The sequence below is a fragment of the Agelaius tricolor genome, unplaced genomic scaffold (genome assembly GCF_023055355.1).
Source record: "Agelaius tricolor isolate 1412-34295 unplaced genomic scaffold, bAgeTri1.0.p SCAF_3, whole genome shotgun sequence".
NCBI classification, from domain to species: domain Eukaryota; kingdom Metazoa; phylum Chordata; class Aves; order Passeriformes; family Icteridae; genus Agelaius; species Agelaius tricolor.
In genome coordinates, this window is record NW_027269263.1 from 55346768 (window position 1) to 55369724 (window position 22957).

Consider the following 22957-nt stretch of genomic DNA (forward strand, 5'->3'; position numbering starts at 1 on the left):
ATGATTTTTTAAAATCGCTCAATATAAAGTTTTAAAGAAAAATAATTTATACCAGACATTTATCTTCATATATCTGAAAACAAAAAAGAGACTGAAGACTCTAGTGTTTTTGATGATGAGGCAAGCAAATAAAACCCATACCCTAGAAACACAACTAGTGGTGAATTCTGCAGCAGTAATTCAGATTAGCTCTTTTTAATGATTTAGAGGAAAATGTAGATCAATGACAAAGGAGTTTCAATAGCATGCCAAAGTATACACAATTTGAATTAAACAACTCTTTGGGTACCTACAGAATTTGAAACTAAAAGGAGCCTGAAATAAGAAAGGAGTATGAACAGATTCAGAGTATTTTTTGCTTTTTAGGGATAGGCAGGAAGAAAGGAAACAAAATGCAGCAGCATGTCAGTGTTCTTACTGAATTGTGATCAGTCTATTTCCATCATTTTAGGAACTATAATAACAACTGGATCAGACAGTCAAAAAGAAAAAAAAGGAGGGGGGAAGTATGATATTACAAGAGATAAATAACCAGGCTAAAAATGTGTTTATTGTACATTTGTTCCCTCATCTCAGAAAGAGCAAGCAGCTTTAGGCACATAAAGCTCTTACTCTGACATGCCTAGGTCCTAGGGTATCAGTCAGCAGCCAGGGATTTTTCTGGCTAATCCCTTGAAATGCTCTCAACACTGAGGCTTGGAAGGAGAAACTGATAGATCTGGTTATTAGCTGTGCAGCAGAGATGCTCAACAGATGTTTTCACAGGCAAACAATCTCTTCTGCTCACAGAGAAACATGGGCTCAGCCTTAGTGCTCAACATCCCTCTGAGATGCCTCTTACAGAGAAGTGGCATGGGACAAAACTGCTTGCAACTTTGCTCCACTATAGTCTTATTCATAACTACAGATGTCTCCATGAGGTTTTATGAAGGAAAAAAATCATAATTTAGAAAAATCAGAAAATTAATATAGTGATAACACTGTCCATTACACTAACACTATGTATTTGACTGCAGTGTGCTAAAGAGACACAACAGTAATTGCACTGCACCCATCAAGTACCACACTACTCCAGTTCAAACTTTCCTTACATTCATGTGTTTTCTGCTCTCCTGATCACATCTAAGTCGTAGCAGCCCATAAGTGTCTGCCCAATAACCTCAGGGAGCCTGACAAGGAGGAAGAAATTCAGCTGCCAAGAGCAAACCATGCAGGTAAGCCAGCAGGCTGCCCCTCAGCTGCTGCTTTACACCTTTGATTCAGTTCACTATTTAACAAGATCCCAAAGCACCCCCAGATTTAAATGCAACCACCTATGCAAAAATATGACTGTCTTCCAAAAAACCTCAGCACTTCTTAACACTGGTGATTTATGAAGTCCCTTGATGTGTGCAAAGAGAGGAAGCCACATCTCATGCCCATATGGTTTAGCAAACCACAAATTACCTAGGACAAACAAAACTTCGCAGGAGTATGGGCTACAAATAACATTGATATCAAAGACAATAACAAAGAGGAAGGTAGTAGACCAAACAAGAGAAACAAATGTAAATATCGCCCACCTGCGCTTCAACACACTTCAGCATTAGTTGAAAAGCTGGAAACCATGTGCAGGATATACAAACTAAAAACAAAACCTGAGTAAAGTATGTCGAGACTACACACAAGCCCCCATCGTTTACTGCTGCTACAGTTGCCTGCACAGGTGGTTCACGATAGCTGAAAAAGCATTTTGTTAGCGCGAAAGGGCGAGGGAAAGGCTGGATAGCACGAGTGGGATCGGCCAGGAGCGCCTGCAGGGGGAGAGGCGAGGCAGGGATTCAGAGAGAGAGCAGCCGCTTTACCGGAACGTGGTGGCATCGAGGTGGCATTTAGCAAGAAGGAGGGGCAGAGGAAACAGGTGCAAAAGAGCGAATATGGAGATAAACGGTGGGAGTGGCTGGAAAGGGGTGGAGGAGAAGAAAGTCCTGGAGGTTGAGAGGTGAGGGCTGGGAAGATTGGAAAGGATATGGCATGAGGGAGGGGCAGCGAAGAGACGACGAGGGTGGACAGTGGTGGCCGCAGTGTTTGTGAGGGCGGCGCGGAGGGGCGGCCGTGAGGGGGGCAGGCCCCGGCGCCTCGGAGCGGGGTGGGGCGGGAGCGCCCTCGGCCAATGAGGAGGATCCACGCTCCAGGAACCGGGAGGAGGCGAAGGGAGCCCCGGCCCCGCCGGGGGCGCACCCGCTCCCCGCGGCCGAGGCGCCGTGTGCCCGCCAGAGCCGGAGGGAGCGCGGGGCGCAGTGCGGTACCGCGGGCGGTCACTGCCGCGGGGTTTACTCACGGGCTGCCATTTGCTTCGTCTGTTCAGCTACTGTCAATAAAAATAAGCTGTTGATGGAAGTCTTAGTCTCTCTAATCTTGAATATTAGTTTTCCAACTCAACCCGACTTCTGGTCTTCTGAGAGATCCTTTTTTAAATTATCCTAGTGAAGATTTCTTGTCATAGGGTCTCAGAAGAACAGTCCTGCTCACTGAAAGGAGGACAATGGTAAAACTACTGAGGCAACCTGAAGCAATCCCATTCCCCATTGTGTAAACAGAATGGCTTTGTTCTATATAGTGGCCACTGTTTTCATCCGTAAATACTTACCACTACAATGTTTTTAAAGATAAATATCCGAATTCTTATATTGAATATTTCTGTTACTTAGCTAACGTTTAAGATGCAATTGTATATTGTGTATATACAGCTGCATTGCATATATACAGCATGTAAATATACGTTGCATATATATATATCTATTGCAGCAAATACAGCTGTTTCACGAAGCTCATGGGGAGCTCACAAGTCAGCTGAGGTAAGAACTGTGTTGTGTTGCAGAGAAGTACTGTGAAAGCTGTGGTTGAAAAATGTTACAGTGTAATCATCCTGGGTTTTTTGTCCTTTTCCTAAGAGTTTAGATTGTTTGGTGCAGACAGATAGCCCACTCGAAGTTGTGTCTTTCATTCAGCAGAGATTTGCTGTATGCTGTTGATAGATTGTATGGTATCTGTGGGGAGGAAAAGAGCATTGCTCACTGAATTGAATTCCTGCCCAGATTACAAATGTCAGGTTGTAATAAAGCTTGATCTTTCATTACTTGGCTAGTTTTAGTAATTAGATCATGATTACAAAACAGAAATATTTTGATAATTCATTAAGTTACATAAAAACACTAATCCTCCCACATAATGTTCTTGAATTATCTAAATATAGCACAAGGCCACGAGGAGACAAAGATACACTAGCATATGTTGTGACCTTCAGTATTTCTTTTATTTTAATGTTCTATTTTCTGTTCTTTGGAACACAGTTTTCCTGAAAAAAAACCACACTACCATTAATAAACAGGTTTCTGAAAATTTCTTTGAAGCTGTATTCATAAATATACTATATTTTACTCCTTTGCTACAAGCTTGCTCTGTCCCAGCATAAACTTATTATTGAAAAATACTACTAGTCTTAAAAACATGTATGGTAGGAGGTATTTGACCTTCTGCAGGGTTAACTGGTTGAGAATGGTGTTAGCTGGCATAGTGGAGGGACAAGAACCATTTGCCTTGGTAGAGGAAAGACATTGCTATTTGTTAATTGCATTAAAGACACTAAAGTCTTTCACAGGGCTTGGGAGAAGTCTGGATAAGCTGTATGTGAGGTGATAGTGATACTGGGATATTCATAAGTAGCATGACATGGTCTCACTAGTATTTTTTTCCATAAAATTCACCTTCTTATGACACTTGTAGTGTTAGAATTATATACTAGTAGTGTGCCTATAAGGTGATGCTTGGTCAGCAGAAATCAGCATATTTCCCCCAAGTTATTGTAAACGCTGTGTAGTTTGTGCATTTATTTGTTTGGGCTCTGTAAGTGTCATAGACAGGTAGGATTATAAAAGAAAGGCCTTATGAAATCAGGCCTCACTCTGCTAAATTACCAAAGCTGGCCTGTCATTTCTTCTAAGTGCAGCTAACAAGCAATTTGCAAGTTCCCATACAAGGCTATGTTGAGAATGAGAAGTTTGTTTAACACAACAATCTATTTTGAGGATGAAAAACAAATGCATTTTTGTGAACAATAAGATTTGTCCCATGAGAACCCACAAAGGAAAAAGTAAACATATCTAGAGAGAGAAAATTTGATAGACATATACAATAGCCCTTAGTGACCAATGAACTGCGTTTCACTGTATTGCTGACCAATTAGGTTGAACACAGTGCCTTCTGATATTTCCTATCACTATGAGCTTTGTGAATAAAGAATTGGCTTTCTGCATGAAGAAAATGGAGTCTTGGCTGATTTATTCAAATATAAGGTGACCCTGAAGATGTGATCAACACAAGACAAACAACCTGCCATGAAAGAAAATGAAATGAGCCAAGCTGACCACAGGACTGGGTGGCGAAACGGGACTTAGAGACAGAATATACAAAGTTATCAAAGGAAGAGTGCAACTGCCTGTGGGTATGGCCAAGGCAGTAGCAAACAGCAGCCTGCAGCCAGATGAGTTCAGCACATGAAAACAACCATTAGCAGCATCGCTGGCCACAGGATCAGCAGGAAAAGAAATTCAAGCAGCAAATGTACAAAGTAGCAAAAGGCTAAGGCTACCTTCAGCTTCAGGATCAGCACAGAACAAGCAAAGACAAGAGACAGCTGGTGAAGAGGAACCTAGGCAGCAAGCGCACAGGCCACTGATGGTGTGGAGGGTATATATTGTCATCTTATTGCAAAAGTTCCATACCTTCTTGGTGATTTCTTATGGGTAGCTCCTCACAGCACTGACTCCTTCTTCTTCACAGCACACCCAACAAACTCCAACTCTCTCCTCATTCAGCTAACCCCCTCTTTTGTAGCACTATTCTACTTATTGGACAGCTGTGGCCTATTAAGGGTAGGCCTGTTCCTAATCTTTGGTGATTAGTACAGCTGCAACTCCTCAGGTGTGAGATTACCTTCTGCACTGTCTTTATTTTCTTACATTCTATCCCCCCACAGGCATAGAAATGAACACAACTTTCAGGAGAAAGTGTGCACCTGGTAAGAGCAAAATTACAAGTCACAGAAGGCAACTGTGGTCCCCAGCCACGGAGGATATGTGGCCAAAAGAGAGTCAGGGAAGGTGAGGCAGCCTAAGAGTTAATGGTTGTCCTGGTTTGAAAGACAGGTGTCTGCTAGAGAGGGCAGGAGCCTCCCTTGGAATGGAAAACGTAAACCCCTGCCCTCCAAATTATTAAATTTTGAAATTAAGGGGCTCTCAGGCAAAGATATGGGAATAGGAATAATAATTCTTTACTAGTGTTGGAACCCTGGTTGCTGAGAATTTTAGACTTTCTATGCTGACAAACAAACACCCAAGTGAACACTACATTTAACCTGAGGCCATGGAGAAGGCTTCCAAAATTCATGATAGAACTGGGATTATCAGTGTGTAGTTTGAATAGAAGTGTGTAATATCACATGGTGGAAAACTTAGAGTTTAAGGTTATAGAATATAGTAATATATATAAAGCAAGATGGAGGTTTTAGGGCAGAGGCAGAGGCTGGTCCCCCTTCTTTACCTTCTTCTTCATGGGTTTGGGTGGTATTGTGTAATTGGATAAAAAAGTCCGCATTGCAGGGCACAGGTGGTTGGTTATTGGGTTAAAAGTAAAAATAATTTAGGTGTCACTTCTTAATTGGTCAGTTTCTCCTTAAAAGACCTTGTAAACAGAGAAATACATCTCCATTTTTACCTTGTTAGAGTTAAGTGCTGTAGAACTCCCAGCTTGTGAGACAATGATATAGATAAGAACTTATAATTGAAATTAACAGGGCAGGAGACTTTTTCTCCTCTTAATGCTTTTATTAGAAGTGATCAACTCAAGATTGGGAAGCCCGAACCCGTAGTCTCTCTCAGGGTGACTTGCAGGAGGAGGATATACACAGCTTTGTCCACTCGGGGCAGAGCTGGGGGCCCAGTACTCATAAAAGCCTCAAAGGTGTGACCAAAGTGTTAATCTTTGCTGCCTCCCTCTCTTCAGGTCCTGGTCCAAGAGGATTTTGCTCAAGGTGAGGGACAACCAAGGTTTTCAGCATCTCTGCAGGCTCAGCACTCTGTTCCTCACATCCAGACATCACTCCAATTTCCCAACTCTATATTGGCTCGTTGTTTTGGGGGTCTTTTCAGTAAGTTTGGAGTAGTAGCTTCTCATGGCATGCTGGTCCTGAGGTTATTTTGCATGCCTCCCCTCCCAAGTCTTGTCTTTTCTCCTCACTGGCTGGGGATGTCCCCTCCCTTCACTGTCTCGGAGAAGAGCCATTAACTTAGGCCTAGCCAGGGCCTTTACTGATACAAAAAAGAAACATTAAGGACAACAACTTGTAATTATCATAACAAACAGGTAGTGCTTTAGCAGCAACAGTGGTCTGACTAGTTTTTCTAACCTTTTTCTCACAAAAAAAAAAATTGGCAGATTTTTTGTTTATAACAATAAACATCTGAGTCCAAACAAGAAATACCATCTAACAATTTAATCCCGACCTTGGCAGAAAAAAAGAAGCACAAGAATCCACATTTAGTGGTGATCCTGTGTGAGGAGGGCACCTATCAGGATTGGGACCTCCCTGAAGAAGCAGAGATAATGAGCAGCTGGAAGGAAACTGGAAAAATTGCCAGGGGAAAAAAAAAGGAAGAAAAGGAACTAAGAAATCCCTAGAGGCTGTTGAAATGGTGGAACCAGGACTCATGACTGCTGGACAATCACTGAATGGGGGAACCAAGGAGGAGAAACTGACGGCAGAAGTCAGGTACACTTTATGCTTCAGGATTATTGAGATATAATGGGAAATGTAATGTCCAGATCGCAAAGAGACACAGGTTGAGATGTGCCAGAAAAAAAGGAATGCTTATACTAAACTAAAGACTCAGATAACATTAAATTCTTGATTCAAAGATTTACTACTTTGAGTAATTAAGAGCTTCTCTGAATTCTGTGACTACATTGATATTCGGCTTTTTTATCTTCCTCCTAAGAGAGACAAGGTTGCAGCTGTTTTCCTTCGAACATGCCGTGTAATTAATGACATTGTGTTAAAATGCAAAGCTAGTAATCTTATCTCTGGAATTTTTCCTGGTTAACAGCAGGTGCCATCTTTGACCCCCATTGCTCATGCCACCTGCGGCCACTTGTAATATTGCACGGAGGGAGAGGGAAAAGCCCTGCCTGGGGGTAGGGAGGCTAGTTCCATGGTACTCATACCACTGATATGGAGCCCAGCGGTAACTCCCTCGACCCCATGTGCAAACCTGATGGCGTCAGGAGTGGCAGTCCTGGGGAGGGCAGCAACCCCCCTTGAAGTTTGAGTAAAAACTCGCACGTCCAGGTCTTAAACCCAGAAGGCCGTACCAAGAGCTCTTACATCCTTACTGAGCATGCTCTCTTTGGACAAAATGGTGGCGCCCTACAGGAAGTTGCTGTACAACAAGATGGCGGCCCCAAGTGCAGAGCATGCGTAGGGTGGCAGACGGCATTTTGTAACCATTGAGACTGCCGACCTCCCCCTTCAGTGACCTCTGGTCCCTTCTATTATTGCAAGTAAAAAAGAATTCAGAGTTTTATGCAGAAGCACAAAAAAATGGGTGCCTTGAATCAGAAGGGAAACCTAAGAGAAATATGAAACTAAATCAAATATCATACTTGTTCCTTATTGCTTTGTTGTTGGCCTTAAGTAACGCATACATGACCATGAGTCAACCGAAAACCAATGTTTGGGTGACCTTGGACAATGCATCAGGCTTGGATACCATTTATTTGTCTTATTCAATTCCAGAAAAGCCATTTTCAACCTGCTTGGTTGGCTTGCCGGTAGACAATTGACCAAGACCAGAAAATGTCTCTCCAGATTTTTCACAATTCATTATCAATCCCACTGAGGGATGGGGTGTCCCTGAGGCACCATATGAACCTCAAGAATTGGAACTCTTTGGCTCAGAGAAAATGGATTTTTTGCATAATATTTTACTTTCCTGGGTCAAAACAAAGTAAAGACAAAATTACAAATGTCACTCCAAATCACGCCTTGTACAAAAATGTGACATCTTGCTATAATTTCACCTCAGTGTTGCACACAGCACCCAATCATATCCCTTTGCAGTTGCCACAAGGGATCCTTCTCATTCGTGGAAATAAAGTTTGGCCTGCCATTCCATCAAATGTCAAAGGTGGTCCATTGTAGCATTGGGAGATTTACTTTACTGACACCTAACATAAAAATGATAAGAGAGCACAAATGTAGGGAGAAGAGGTTCACTGATCAATCTAATACTGACTGTGATGATAACTTTCGGACTTGGGATTTTGGAAAGAGGTTTACAGCAGCTTTCTTTCTGCCTCAAGCTGCTTCAGGGGCAGCCTTGAAACAAATGAATTAACTATGTTGTTGGCTAAGTGTGACCATGTTCACAGGGGTCTTAGGATGAGGGAAGAGACAAGGATCTGACTCCATGGTTCAGAAGGCTTGATTTATTATTTTATAATATATATTACATTAATACTATACTAAAAGAGTAGAAGAAAGGATTTCATCAGAAGGCTAGCTAAGAATAGAAAAAGAAAGAATTATAACGAAGGCTTGTGGCTCGGACTCTCTGTCCGAGCCAGCTCACTGTGATTGGCCATTAGTTAGAAACAACTCTGTGAGACCAATCACAGATCTACCTGTTGCATTCCACAGCAGCAGATAATCATTGTTTACATTTTGTTCCTGAGGCCTCTCAGCTTCTCAGGAGGAAAAATCCTAAGGAAAGGATTTTTCATGAAAGATGTCTGTGACATGACTCTTTTTATTTTAATTAAATTAAAAAGAAAAATGTTTGTAATTTTGTCTGTTGTGCCCATGCAGAGGAAAGAACAAACACTTGACAGATCATCTGTTGCCAATCAAAACCTCATCAAATGCTGATGTGGAATGAACAGGGAAATTCTTCACCTGTAGAACATAAAATTCTGTCATATCACTAAAACAATCTTACAATATAAGAAAATGCAAAAAACCATGCAAAGAAACTTCATTGCTTCAAGTCCAAACAGCTGAGTTTCAGGAGAAAGTCCATGGACTGAAGATGTTCCTCTTTGATATTTCTGAAAGTCCCTTTTGGTCCTGAAACAGGCTTGCAACAAAGAACTGCTAAAGAAAATCTTCAACAGTTATCAAAAATCCATTGATAGTCATCAAACAATTTTGAGAAAACTTCTGGAATGTCTTGGCCACAGCCCTTTATTGAACCACTTGGGCTGAGGCTAACTTTTGGCTCTTCAATGCTTTTGAGCTGCTAGCTCTTTCAACTCTTTTTATGTTTTTTGGTTGGTTTTTTTTGTTTGTTTTGTTTGTTTGTTTGTTTTTGTTTTTGTGGTGCCAATGCCACCTTTTATTTTCAAAACAATGGGGACGGGCTGGGGACAAGGATGGAGGACAGTGCCATCAAACTGTCTCCAAAACCTGGACCACAGCCCCAGGTGACAGAAGGGGTGATGTCCCCTGATCCCAGTGTCACACCAGCCCTCTGTGGGGTGACAGAGGGCAGTGCAGGGAGATGACAGAGAGGTGACACTGAAGGGACAGTTGTGACATCTAAAACTTGAACTCCTTGTACTTCTTGGCCCCCCCATGGGCATCCTGGGCCTGCGCCTTGCATTTCTTCTGCTTCTGCTTGGCGGTGTGCTCGGCCACCATGTCACTGAAGTCCTCTTTCTCCACCTGCACCTGCCGCTCCCGCACGTGTTCCTCATACTTCTGAGTCATGGCTGTGGGGTGCAGCTCCAGCTCCTCAGGGGCCCGTGCCACCTCCACGCCCTGTGCCTCTGTCACTGGCCCCTTGTGTCCCACCACTGTGGACATGTCATAAATGTGGGTGGAGCCCATCATGGCCATTCCCATGGTTGCTGTGCATTTTTCAGGGACCACTGTGAACAGCTGGGAGGTCTCACTCCCATCCATGGCCTCCATTTTCTTCTTGCGGAGCTCGATCACCTCTGGTGTCTCCATCCCGGCTGGCACTGAGGAGAAGCCCCCTGGGGTAATAAACCCACTGTCAGTGGGGGTGATGAACCCTGTCTGGTTGGGTTTCTCTTCGTTGCTCTCCTCCTCCTCCTCCTCCTCCTCCTCAGATTCCTCATCTGATGGCTCCAGCTCTCCCCAGGGTGTGCGGTCAATCTCTTCCTCCTCCTTCATTTGGAACTTGGCGGCGTTGGTGCCGAACACGTCTCCATAGAGCGGCTTCCCCATCTCGTCCACAGGGGGCTTCCCCCACCCCCCAGCATGGTACCCAAAAGAGCAGCCCTCAGGGATGGGGGTGTTGAGCCCCAGGATTTTGAGGTTGGGGTACGAGGGGGGTGGTCCATAGCGCTGCATGGCGATCAGCCATGGGGGGGGCACCTTGTGGGCGTTTGGCCCCATGGGCATGCCCAGAGCAATCCACAGCTCATCCGAGAGGACACCCGGCTTCTTCTCCTTGAGCCGTGTCTCAAACTCCTTCCCCGCATAGTAGAGGTCCCTGTGTAGGGTCAGTTTGGGCTTGGTCTGCCACTTGAAGAAGGCATCATGGAGTTTCTGGTAGTCAATGTCGATCTTACCCATCTTGGGTTGCACCTTGTCCCGCATCTTGGTCTTCATCGTTTTCTGTTCCTCTTTCTCCTGCAGGGCCTTGCGCATTTCCTGGATGCCCGTGCGCTTGATGAACTCAGGCAGCTCAAAGGGTGGTTTCTCAATGCCCCTCTTGCCTTGCAGGTATTTCCTCTTGAAGCACCAGTGCCGCGGCACCGGTACTGAGTTCCGTGTGGCCTTCAGGTGCACCAGGAGCTTGGGGTCCTGCGCAGTGACATCGTGCATCTCCACCACATCAGGGCGAGCCACCAGCTGTTTCAGCTCGGCCACTGTGAACCTGTTCATGCGCCGCAGCCTCTTCTTAGACAACTGGGGTGCCTCCTGCTTCTTCTGCTCGTCCTCAGAGCTGATCCCATCAGTGCCCCTGGTGCCATCCTTGGGTCCCTTTTTACGGGATACCCCGGCGCTCTCTGCCTGCTCTGCCCACTCTGGCTCTTTCTCCTTGTCCTTCCTCACCCTGTCTGTCAGCCTGAAAGCCTCAAAAATCCTCCTGAAGAACACGAAGTTGGGGTCATCAATCTCAGGTTCCTCGGTCACGTATTCAATCTCCACCCTGGGGGCATCCCCAGGGGTGGGCTCGGGGTCCCCCCAGCGGCAGATCAGGGTTGGAGACCCTTGCCAGGGCCCTCCCTTCCCCTGCTTCTTCCTCTTGCGGTTGCGGCGCTTCTGGTTCCTCACCTTTTTGGATGTCCCTGTGTCCTCCTCAGTCTCGGAGGCCAATGCTGATGCCTGGAGCTCTGTCTCCATTTCATCCTCAGCTGAGACCCCCAGGACCATCACCAGCTCCTCCTGGCGCCTCTGCTTGAGCTGCAGGATCTTCTCCAGCACCTGTGGGATCTTGGGGCCCACCCCGGAGTCCTGGGCCTCTCTGCTGTCATTGCTGAGGAGCGGGGGAGACTCGCGGGGCTGGGGGGCTCCTATGAGCAGGGGGGCTCCCATAGGGCTGCCTTGGGGGGCCAGGGGGGTCCTGGCACCATTGGGAGCCTCCTCAGGGGGAGTGTGTGGGGCTGGGGTAGTCAGCATGCCCATTGCTGCCATCTTGTCCATCCCTGCCCCTGCGCCCAGCCCACAGCTCTCCTTTTCCTCCAAGAATATTTTCAGCAATTTTAAGTTCTTAACTAAGTCATAAACCTTGAATGTGATCTGCAGCAGATCTCTAAAGTTTAGAAATAATTAGCTCTTTAAAAAATATTTTACTGCTCAAGCAGACAAAGTCAGAATACAACCTGACACTCAGTTGGTCAGGGTGTTGGTAGCAGTCCAAATAAATGGTAGCTGCAGTCCTCCTGGAGAGACAGATGAGGTTCTGTTGAAGCAGTGATCCTGTCGAAGGGTGTAGTTTACCTTTGAAGGTCCAGTGGTGTTGTAGAAGGGTCTGGTTTTCCTCTGGGAATCCAGTGGAAAAAGGCTGCCTGTGGTGTTTGAAATCTCAGATTATATGGAGGTAGGAATGCTTAGCTCCTCCCCCTGGGTGGATCATTTCACAATGGGATGAGGTAATTTTATCACTCATGCAGTGAGATTCAATGGGCCATTAACAGAAGATAACTCCTGGAGGGAGGATGCCTTGTGGAAGAGAAAAAGAATACTGCCCTACCTGGTTTTAACAGATGGTGATACAAAACACACTTCTGGTTACATCTTGCATTGCAATCTAAGACAGCTAAATATTACTTTTCTATATTGTAAGATATATAGTTGTTTTCTTTTGAGAGATAGGACAACTCCAACTAAAAAAGCTGTGATGAAACACTGATAAACACCTCTTTGTGGATAAAGACAGTACAGTGTGTTCACCTTTGATTTTGTCAAAGATTCTATTGCTTGCTACAATCTCTGCTGTTTTATGTTCCATAGATAACACAGAAGGGTCAGTGATGATTCTACATTATGGCTGGTATTGATTGTAAGCTGTTTTAGTGTTTTCATTTGTTTCATTTTACTGTCATAGGTACATGACTGTTCAGAAAGGTGTTATCTCAACTTCCTAAGGCAGTTACCACTGATACATTGATTACATGATGTGAATTTACTGATTTTATAATAGGCATTATCATAAGATGTTATTACTGTATTTATAGCCAGCTTCTTTTATGCTTTAACATCTTTTTGTGTAGTTATCTAGAAGACACGTGTCATTTCAGGATCCTTCTTTTTTGTTCTCTAGCTGCTTATGCATCTCTTAGACCAGGTTAGCTCTCTGGCTAGTCCCTGCACTGGCTCTATGGTTTGACCCAATGCTGTCTCATAATTTTAAATATTTTTCAGAGTTCCAAGAAAATATCTAAGCTTCATTGAAAGCCTCCTCCGAACTGCTAGCCATGTGGTTTTTTTCCAGTTATTATTACAGAAGCAGTCCGGCGGTTTGCTGTGTTTGAAATATCTCTGCCCTGAAGGAAACTTTGGGGGTGTCATGGTTTGACACTGGCGCAATGCCAGTGCCCCCATGAAAATATATGCTCCCTGGTGTCTGCTGTGAGATGTGACCAGGAATAAGCAAAGCAGGCCCCCACTTAGAAATAAAGAAAAGAAAACTTTATTAACTAAACTACAACTCTCAGTAACAAGAAACACACAGGGGAAAATGAAAACTTTCCAAAAACATTTCCTCCTCCCCCCACCAAATTTCCAATACATCTATCCCCCAAAATTACCAACTCTTGGTCCATCACCACCCTTTAGATAATCAATTCTCAGTTGATCAAGAGGAGAGGAGTCCTTCTTGTGCCATAGGCTTCCCCAGGAATCACCATTGAAACCTCGTGTGTTTCCTGTCACACGTGGCAGCGCCCAGAGAACATCTGCCATCGTGACCTCTTCCTTTTCATGTGCAGTGCTCTCACCACTGCACATGGACCAGAGCTGCTTCTAGGTTTGTCTTTTTAAGGATGCTTTGTCCCGTGCCAAAAAGACCACAGTCTCACCTTGGGGACACCTGTGTCCCCCAAATTTCACCCCCTGGGGCCAAGGGGTACCAACACTGAACCCTCTTGGCTCTGAGCCATTGCCTCCCCCTGGATGCAGTCTCTTTGTCACAAGGAACGTGGTTCTGTCCATGGCTATAACAAGAAGAGTCCAGCTAAGGCCACTCCATCATCTCTTCCCACCTAAGATTCTTCTCTACTCTCCCGACATCTTTCACTTGCCCAGACCTTCACACTTGCACATTTCCTTCTTCCATTTCATCTCTATCTCTCTTCTAGGAAAGGTTAATGTTCTGCAAAGTTTTCATTGTCCAAAAAAGGGTTAAAAAGCTTCCACAAGCAGCCAGACACCTTCTCACTGCACCCCCCCCTCTTCTCCACCGGCTGGGCTGTGCTGCCAGCACATGATATCAAATTTCAAGGCGGCACAGGCTCTCTCTCTCTCTGTCTCCTGGGGATTGGGGGCTGCCCAATGCTTCTCAGTGCTCTTCCACTCTTCCACCCTTCCATCCTTGGGCCAGGCCCACCTCACCTGGCTGCATGGCTTCCCCTCCCAGCCAGCAGCTGGGCCAGGGGAGGCCTGACCTGCTTCCCTTGTCAGAACCCAAGAGAGCTTACCCCACCAGTGCTCTGCTTTTTAACCCCTGTGTTCTCAGAGGCGTATCCAATGTCCCCAGTGGCCACATCAGGTGCCAATATTAAAATCTGAACATCTATTGGTGACCACAGCATATCCCAGAAAACTTACCTCCTCTCAAACCACGGCAGAGGGGATCCACCAACTAGGTAGCTTGATTAGTCTTTAACCCCAAGGCCTTTACTCATAACAGCTGTTCTTGAGAGCCTTGTTTTAAAATGTGTTTAGGGAATCCCCTCCCAGTTGGAGCTTGGGCAGTGGCCAGGCCTTGGCTTTACCTGGGTGGAGAATTTGCTTATTAACCCAGATACAGATGTTTTCTGCATCAAAACTAGATTCAAGTCACTTTGACTTGGCAAGTTGACCCTTTATATATGACAGCTGAACCTATTTTTAGGGTGACCTTGGGAATTATTAACTGGAAATAATTATCCAAGCTGTCACTAAACTGAGGTTTGTCAGCTGTTCACAGACTCTGGGATGATGGTACAGTGTGAAATTGGTACATGTGAAATTACCTAATTTCACATGTATTAATAATTATGTGTATTATCTGAAATATTCTTAATTGTTGCACCTGATTTATTCCTGATGCTGTCAGTTTCTTGTTCACTACATGTATTGTTTTGCCTTGATGTTTCTTCATGCTTACAACCAAAGACACGCATCTCATTAAAAAAGAAAGAAAGAAAATAAGGGGAATTTAGTGCCTTAAGAACATCCAAATAATGTAATGTGTACATTAGAAATTTAGACAACAAATAATTTTGAATAATGCAATATTTACATTAGAAATTTGGAAAAAAGACATCAAATCTAAATCCCAATTGAGTGTGCAACAGCAAAGCCTAATTGATTCATTAACTTGAAGAGAGGGTGTGCTTGTTTTTTATCATCAGCAGGTTTGACACAGTCACCTGTTCGTTTGATCAGACACCAATTGCCTCTGAGAAAATGAGGCCCAGTGGGAAGAGAAATAACCTAATCACCATGCAGCCTTCGTGGCCAGAACAGGAACAGAAGTAGGACTGCCAAGACATATCTGTGTCTGCAAACTACAGAGGCAATTTGCCAACAAAAGCCTTATGTCATCATCATGCTATAGAGTTCCTACCAACATTCTTCAGTTATTCCCTGTTCCAGGATCCAGGAGGACATTCAGGGATGTCAAAGATCAACATTTCCAGCTTTCTCTTCAGTCTCAACTATCTGGACTTTCAAACAATGGTCATTTATTTCCATTTCCCTAAGAGACATTGAACATTATTCTCTTGTTTCCTCATACTGTGAAACCCAGTGTTAATGACATGATTAAATTTGATAAGTTTTGTTGATTGTAATCAGTCTTTTATGTATCTTATCCCATATCTAGCAAATAACCAGTGGTAACTTTAATGAGATAATAGCTCAAAGGAGCAAGTCATTTTAATATCAGAACATATGAGCCTTTTTTAAATTAACGAAAAGGGTGAGATGTCATAGACGGGTAGAGGAATTATAAAAGAAAGGCCTTATGAAATCAGGCCTCACTGCTAAAATTGCCAAAGCTGGCCTGTCATTTCTTCTAAGTGCAGTTAACAAGTAATTTGCAAGTTCCCATGTGAAGCTATGTTGAGAATGAGAACTTCATTTAACACAACAATCTATTCTGAGGGTGAAAACCAAATGCACCTGTGTAAAACAGTAAGATTTGTCCCATGAGAACCCACAAAGGAAAAATATAATAATATATAAACATATCTAGAGAGAGAAAATTTGATAGACATATACAATAACCCCTAGTGACCAATGAACTGAGTTCCACTGTATTGCTGACCAATTAGGTTGAACACAGCGCCTTCTGATATTTCCTATAACTATTAGCTTTGTGAATAAAGAATTGGCTTTCTGCATGAAGAATCTCGGCTGATTTATTCCAACATATTAGAACTTAGACTTTTGAGTTTTCTTGTAAGTTTTTCCCCATGATATTCCAGCAGGCCACACGGATTACAAGGAACTCTTGACAAATTGGTACGAAGGTTTTGCTTTATAAGAATATTATTTTGATTTTTATAATAAAGAACATGAACTCCATATATTGCTGAGGGATTTTAAAATTTATTTTATCATGCTTGTTGCTTTCTGTAACAATTTGAATATGATTGGTTAGAGCTGAACCTTACAAAAACAAGAACAAGCTTAATCTAGCCAAAGCATAATCTGGCAATCACCAAGGTTTCAATTAATTTTCAGGACACTTCTGCAAGGCAATCTGAAGGGGTCAGGACACTCTTAAGTGAGCACTTCATCATGGACCTCAGTAGGTCCAATGCGTTCTAACTCTTCAAACAGCCACTGTGCTTCTGATTTGCCTGCTCTGGGAATGGAGACCCTGTAGCCATGTGGGTGGATTGCCCTGGTGCATTTTTAGCATCTGTTCCTGTATGGCAATACACTTTCATGAGCAGTTAGCACATGGCACTTTCATGCCCATCTGTCTAAACCGGAACTTTGAATATATGCTCTGTAATCTCCTGCCCAGCTTTCTTCACATCTTCCTTGCCCAGTCTATGTTTCTATGATTACCTGTGGACCTTTTCAAAACATTAAATCTTTTTGCTGCCAGGGTACCTAAATCAGCTGCTTGTCTTCCCTCTCCCCAACTTCAAATTGATCCTCAGTTCCTCAAAGCTCTGGTCCTTTTCTGTTTTCTGTTTCAGGTTACTTACCCTGTGAGATATATCAGAGACTCTGAGGTGCCATCTGGCTCAGGGTTCACAGACACATACTCCCTTGACCCTGCTGCCAGGACCTTGGGGTAATGGTCACAAACTACCTGGTGAGAAAGGACAGGGAGTGTGAGCAAACCAATTGTTGTTGAAATGTCCTCCTCATAGGTGATCAGCAGGGGAAACATTGCTTCCTGCCTTCTACTGATGAAAGGGCACTGCCTCAATAATGGCTTTTGAAAGCAAGAGGTATTTCCTGCTCCAGCTTTGCTGCTGGCATTTTCTGTGCTTGGCTGGGTTTCCATCATACTCAGCTGCTCCTTCCTGGCTGTGACAACACTTTCCTTCCATTTGACAAGAGAAGATCAGAAAAATGAAGTAAGACAGATTTTTTCCACTTTCTTCCATCTGGTATAATTAAATACTTGAGAGAAAGGGCTTATATATTCTTGATCCTGGGGAAGATATATGAATCTGTCCACCAGTTCCCAATTTACTAGCATGCAATGTTCTGGCTGTGCTACTGTTATGTTGGTTATATGGTTAGGGTCCATGACAAAATCTAATTATTGTTCTCACTTATGTGTGACTTCCATGTGATGCTTCCTGTGTTTGAACAGATTCCAGATGTTACAGGATAGACACAGTTAAAACTAAACAGCTGATAGCCAGCTATCATTCTGTCATGCTTTTAGGTAATTAGCATGCATATGTTGGGAGATTTCACAGAATCTCAGAATAGTCTGTGTTGGAAGGGATCTAGAAGGATCATCAAGTCCAGCTTTTAAGTGGGTGGCCCATAAGGAGATTGAACCCACAACCTTGGCATTGAGAGGAATGACAGATTTGTCTTTACAAACAAGCTGTGAGTCTGCCGGTAGATAAAATTAGCACTGAGATAAAAGAAACAATGGGAAGGATTCCACTGATTGATGAATGGAAAAAGATACTTGACTTTACAAACAATCTGTTGGTTGGCTGATAAATGAAACTGGATATTGAAAGATGAAAGAAACAATGGGAAAAAAACCCTAAATTTCATAAGAATTAAAAGTTAAAAAGGAGGCTTAATCATTAAAGGGGAATCTTTGGCATCTGGCGTTCCAGGAAGTCTGTGCCTCTCAGGTACCTCAGCCAATGGGGAAAGAGAGAAGGGAAATGCAGCTGGAAAATTAGGATAAAAAGGAGGCTGCGTCCTCCAAAACTTTGAGAAGCCCTGAGGGAATGCCCCATGGCCTCTCCTTCTATTCAAATAAACTAAAAGGACTCTGTCTCCTTTTTGGACATAAACCTCTGATATTTGTGGATTATTTTTTCTGACAGCATTATCAGCACCATGTTCCCACCAACTGATACCTCTGGAAACCTTTGTATCAAAGTTCATTTGGGATTGAAAATGAAGAATCTCCAAAATGTCAGCTTAGCCCTTTATATTGCCAAGAGCTCAGGATCATCTAACTCCTATCTGCTCTGTTCTCATTCTTCTACAACCAACCTGGGTGACCGTAGGAGAGGGGCTGTGTAAGAATGTTGTAGTGGTGCTCAGCCAGATACCATGCCTGTCGCAGGTGTTGGTAACATCACATTTACCAGTTATTTCTCCATGAAGACAGATCTTTCTGAAGCTACTGCATCTGTCTGAAGATTTATTCATTTCAGCCTAAATGTGCTTTTTCTGTCTTCTAGTGATATGTGCTACTTTTATTTTTCTAATTATATGAGAAATAAACCATTTCTTCCAGCCAATGAAGTAAGGAAAAAGAAAAGTTATTTCAGTCCATCTCACTTTTACTAACAAAAATGAATGTAAGTGAACCAAAATTGGTTTATTCCATGTCAATCTGCAACATAATATTTAATTTTGAAGTCCTTATAAAAAAATAAAGAGAAACTGTGAGGGCAGATTTGTTTCATTGCAGAGATCAGTAGTTCAGGTGCTTCCCAGGAGGGTGTAAAAGATTATTTCTCTTTGTCCTTCTGACTGAAGGACTAGGTCCAGTGGCTCCCATAGAAACTCTAACCACTGAGCCCTGGTAGCTCTGCAGTGAATGCTTTTGCTGCTGTTGTCCTCTAGTGGACATGATTTCTTTGCTGTTTGCACTTTTCAAACTGAAGCTGTCATCCTTCTGTCTCCCAAGTTCTCCACCTGATGATCTCAATTTCCTGGGGTTTTTTGGGTGAGCTTGTGGAATTTACTGTTTTTCCTTTGATTCATTTTTAAATTGTAGTCTTTTGGCTTCTGATTTTTTTTTATTCACTCTCCCCCCCCCCCAACCCCTGCCAATAAAACCCCACAAACATACATCTGACCTCCCAAACAGACCATTGTATGAAAGTTTTCTGCATTAGTAAGGAAATGTTTCTATGCCAGTGACCCAGGGGTTCCTCAGGGGCCAGAGAGATTTTCTGAGCCCAAGATAATTTCTAAACAACATCAATTCAACATTTGCAAAAGAATTTGCTTTTACCTAGAGAAAAATACCTAGAGAAAAATAGGACAATTCAGGCTGACATGCATGAAAAATCTAATAATAGGGACATAAAACAGAACACGGCCACAAACTTGGACAAATAAAAATAGGACAATCTTTTCTTAGTGTTTTCAGCAGTACAAAGACCATTAGCAGAATAAGAGCACTGTTATGCCCTATTAACAAATACTGTGGTGCAACAAGCTTTCCAGTGAGAAGCTTCATGTTTAAGGTTGTAGTAACATATTCCTTTTCAGTTTCTTTCTAGCTCTCTCTTCTATGCTTTTGTGTGCAATGTTATAAATAAAAAATCTGCCAATTTTTTTTGGGGGGAAAAAAAAAGCGTTGCAGAACCAGTTAGATCAGTTGTTGCCAAGGTGGAGTTCTACCTGTTTGTTATTGTAATCACCGGTCGTTTCAGCTAATTGCTCCTTTGTATCGGTACAGCCCTGCCTGGGGCTAAGTTGTCCTTCTTCCCAGACAGTGAGGGGAGGGGGCATAGTGGGGAGGGACATCAGGGGCATGCAAAATAACTGGGACAAGCAGCCATGGAAGGCCATCCCACCAATCTTACTGAAAGGACCCCAAAACCAGCGAGCCAACACTGAATTAAGAGTTCAGAGTGATGTCTGGACATGAGGAACAAGGTACCGAGCCTGCAGAGATGCTGAAAACCTTTGTTGCCCCTCGCCCTGAGCAGAAGACCTCAGCTGGAACCAGGAGCCCCAAACCTGAAGAATTTGAAGGTTGTGAAACACGAGGTATAGCCCTACTGCTCTCGTGAGGACGGGACCCCAGCTCTGCCTCTAGTGGACAAAGCTGCACACTCCTCCTCCTCCGAGTCACCCTAGGAGCCTCGATGGAGAAGCCGCGGACCCGTCGAGCTTCCCAACCTTGAGCTGATCACTTTTAATAAAGGTATTAAAAGGAGAAAAAGTCTCCTGCCCTGTTTATTTCATGCAATAATCCATTTTTTTCCTCTTCAATTTAGGGAGAATAACTATATCTGACTAATAGGCCAGCAAAGCAATGAAAAATTAAAAATTTGTTGTTTATTGATATGAGAAGCTTCTTAGAAAGAGTCCTGTCCTGTTATACTGCATGATCTCACTGAGAAAATTTAACATGAGACTGCATTAAGGTGTGTGACAGATTTCCCATCATCCCAGCCCTACTGCCAGCAGGGAAATGTCAGGACCTTAGGAAATAACATGAAACATTGTATCTTAAACATGTACAGTGAAATAAAACAGCAGATCTTTTCTCCTTTTTAATGCCTTTATTAAAAGTGATCAGCTCAAGGTGGGGAGGCTCAGAGGGTCCGTGGTCTTGCCGTCAGCACTCCCAGGAATGGCTTGGAGGAGGACGAATGCGCAGCTTTGTCGCCTAGGGACAGAGCACGGGGTCCTGTCCTCAGGAGATCGGGGTGGGAGGGGGGGTTTAACCCCATGTTACAACTTTCAGGTTTGCCGTCCGGGGTCATGGCTCCAGCTGAGGCCTTTGCTTAGGGTGAGAGGCAACAAAGGGTCTCAGCGCCTCTGCAGGCTTTGTTCCTCACGTCCAGACATCACTTTGATCTCTTAATTCTGTGTTGACTCATTGTTTTTGGGGTCTTTTGGTAAGTTTGGTGGGGGTCCTCTCTCGTTGCATGCTGGGTTTGAGGTTATCTGTGTGTACTCCCATGTGTCTTCCTGGCACTATGTGAGAAGAGCCATCAACCTGGCTTTAGGCAGGGCGGTACTCATACAAAAAGGGGAATTCTCAGCAATAGAGGGTTAACGACAGACACTTAACAGGTGGTTACAACACACAGGTAACAAAGAACTCTCCTCAGCCAGCAATCAGCTCCCAACTCAACTTATAACTCTGACCCTTTTTTTAAAAAAAATTAGTAACTCTTTTTTTACTCATAACATATAGCTTGACTAGAACTTTTAAAATCACACTGGTATTTTAGAATAAATACACTGTCTTTTTCTTTGTTGTGCTTCAGGAATGTTATTCTCCAGTTTAGTACTCCTGCTGAAACCACACTGCTGCTTCCCCCTCACACCCCTCTGATTGGAAGCACAAAAGGCAAGGCTCACAGGTTGAGATAAGAGCAATTTACTGGAAACAGCAATGAGATAAGAAAGCCAACAGTAAAGCAACAATAATAGCAACAGAGGTATACAAAGGAGGGAGTGATTCACTGGCAAAAATGCTCACCATGGACTCCTTGACAAATAAACAATCCTGGAGGGATTCCCCCTGCCATGTTGATTCCACTGAAAGAAGGAGAGTCCTCACCTCCTGCCCCTGGCAACCACCTGAGCTGGTAATGAATAGTGTCAGGATCCTGGCCATGTCTCCTCCCAGCTACTGCAAAAAATTAACCTGTCCTGGCTGAAACCAGGACAGTCTTTAGTGTTGATTACTACTATCAATGCTGTGCCTGCCAGGGAGATAATATGCAAGTTGAAGCTACATTTCTTGTTTGTGGTGGAAAAATCAAAGACTTCAAACTTGCACACTAAAGGTGAAGGGCACTGTGGGGTGCTGTGACTGTAAGAAAAAGAGGAAACTTCTCATAAATTACAGATAGACTTGACATCCTTTTGAATTGTGAAAAGCTCTTTAAAAATATTTATTAAATACAAGTTTTAAAGTAGCAGTTTCCTTCAGGGTGCACAATATGGAGGAGCAGCCAGCCAGTGGGATGTGGAGGTGAGGAGGCTGAGGGGTAGGGTAGCCTTTCTCTCCTGTCGCATCTGAGTTCTGTAGCCAATCCCTCTGCTGTCCTTAGCTCTCTCCTGATCAGATTTATCAGAAAAAAACCCTTATCTTACCTGGTTGTAAACTTACAATTCATTCTGGTTTTATTATTCAGTGCTACATTCTCCTAATATGTAAACCCACAAAAAGCTTAGTCTTTGCCTTTGAGAAATTTTATTTTAGGCATAAGATATAGCCTTGAAGAAATGAGGGCAGAAACAAAAGAGGTGAGAGAGAATGTAGGAAGATAATTTTGATTTTCAGACCATTAGATTTTGTTCAAGATTTTGGCCATGGATGGGATTCATCTCAGTATATTTTACATTTCATCTTAGTACAGTTGCTTAAAATACAAGCATCTGTCCTAAACAAAGGAGCTGGGTTGCTCATGACCAAAGGAAAGCAGCAGATACCTCCAAAAGGGGATTTATTCCTTTAAGGGGAATTATCCCTCCCTCAAGAAGGTGGTGGGATGAACTCTGTGGGGTTCCCTGTCTTTCTCCATTGATATGAAGGAAGCCCAAGTGATTTGTTTAGATTAAAAACTTAGTTTTCACACAGCAAGAATAGTCCTAGGCTCAAATAATTTCATTTCTTGAAAAATGTATCGAAATTTTAAAGCAGTGGCTCTACTCCTGCCCCTTCCCTCACTGCTGGTTGGTGTCTGTGAAGGGAATACATGCTGCAGTGCTGACAGTTCCCATCCTTTGTGTGTACTGAGGATATGCCTTGGGCCTGAGCAATGACAGCCCTCAGACATGTGATGACTTGAAAAATCACACACCAGTGCTATCTAC

At 43.4% G+C, this 22957-nt stretch overlaps 1 pseudogene; it reads right to left on the reverse strand.

Annotated features, from left to right (window-relative positions):
* Positions 1-9348: 9348 nt before the first annotated feature.
* LOC139587656 (splicing factor 3B subunit 2 pseudogene) lies at positions 9349-11710 on the reverse strand (annotated as a pseudogene).
* Positions 11711-22957: the final 11247 nt, after the last annotated feature.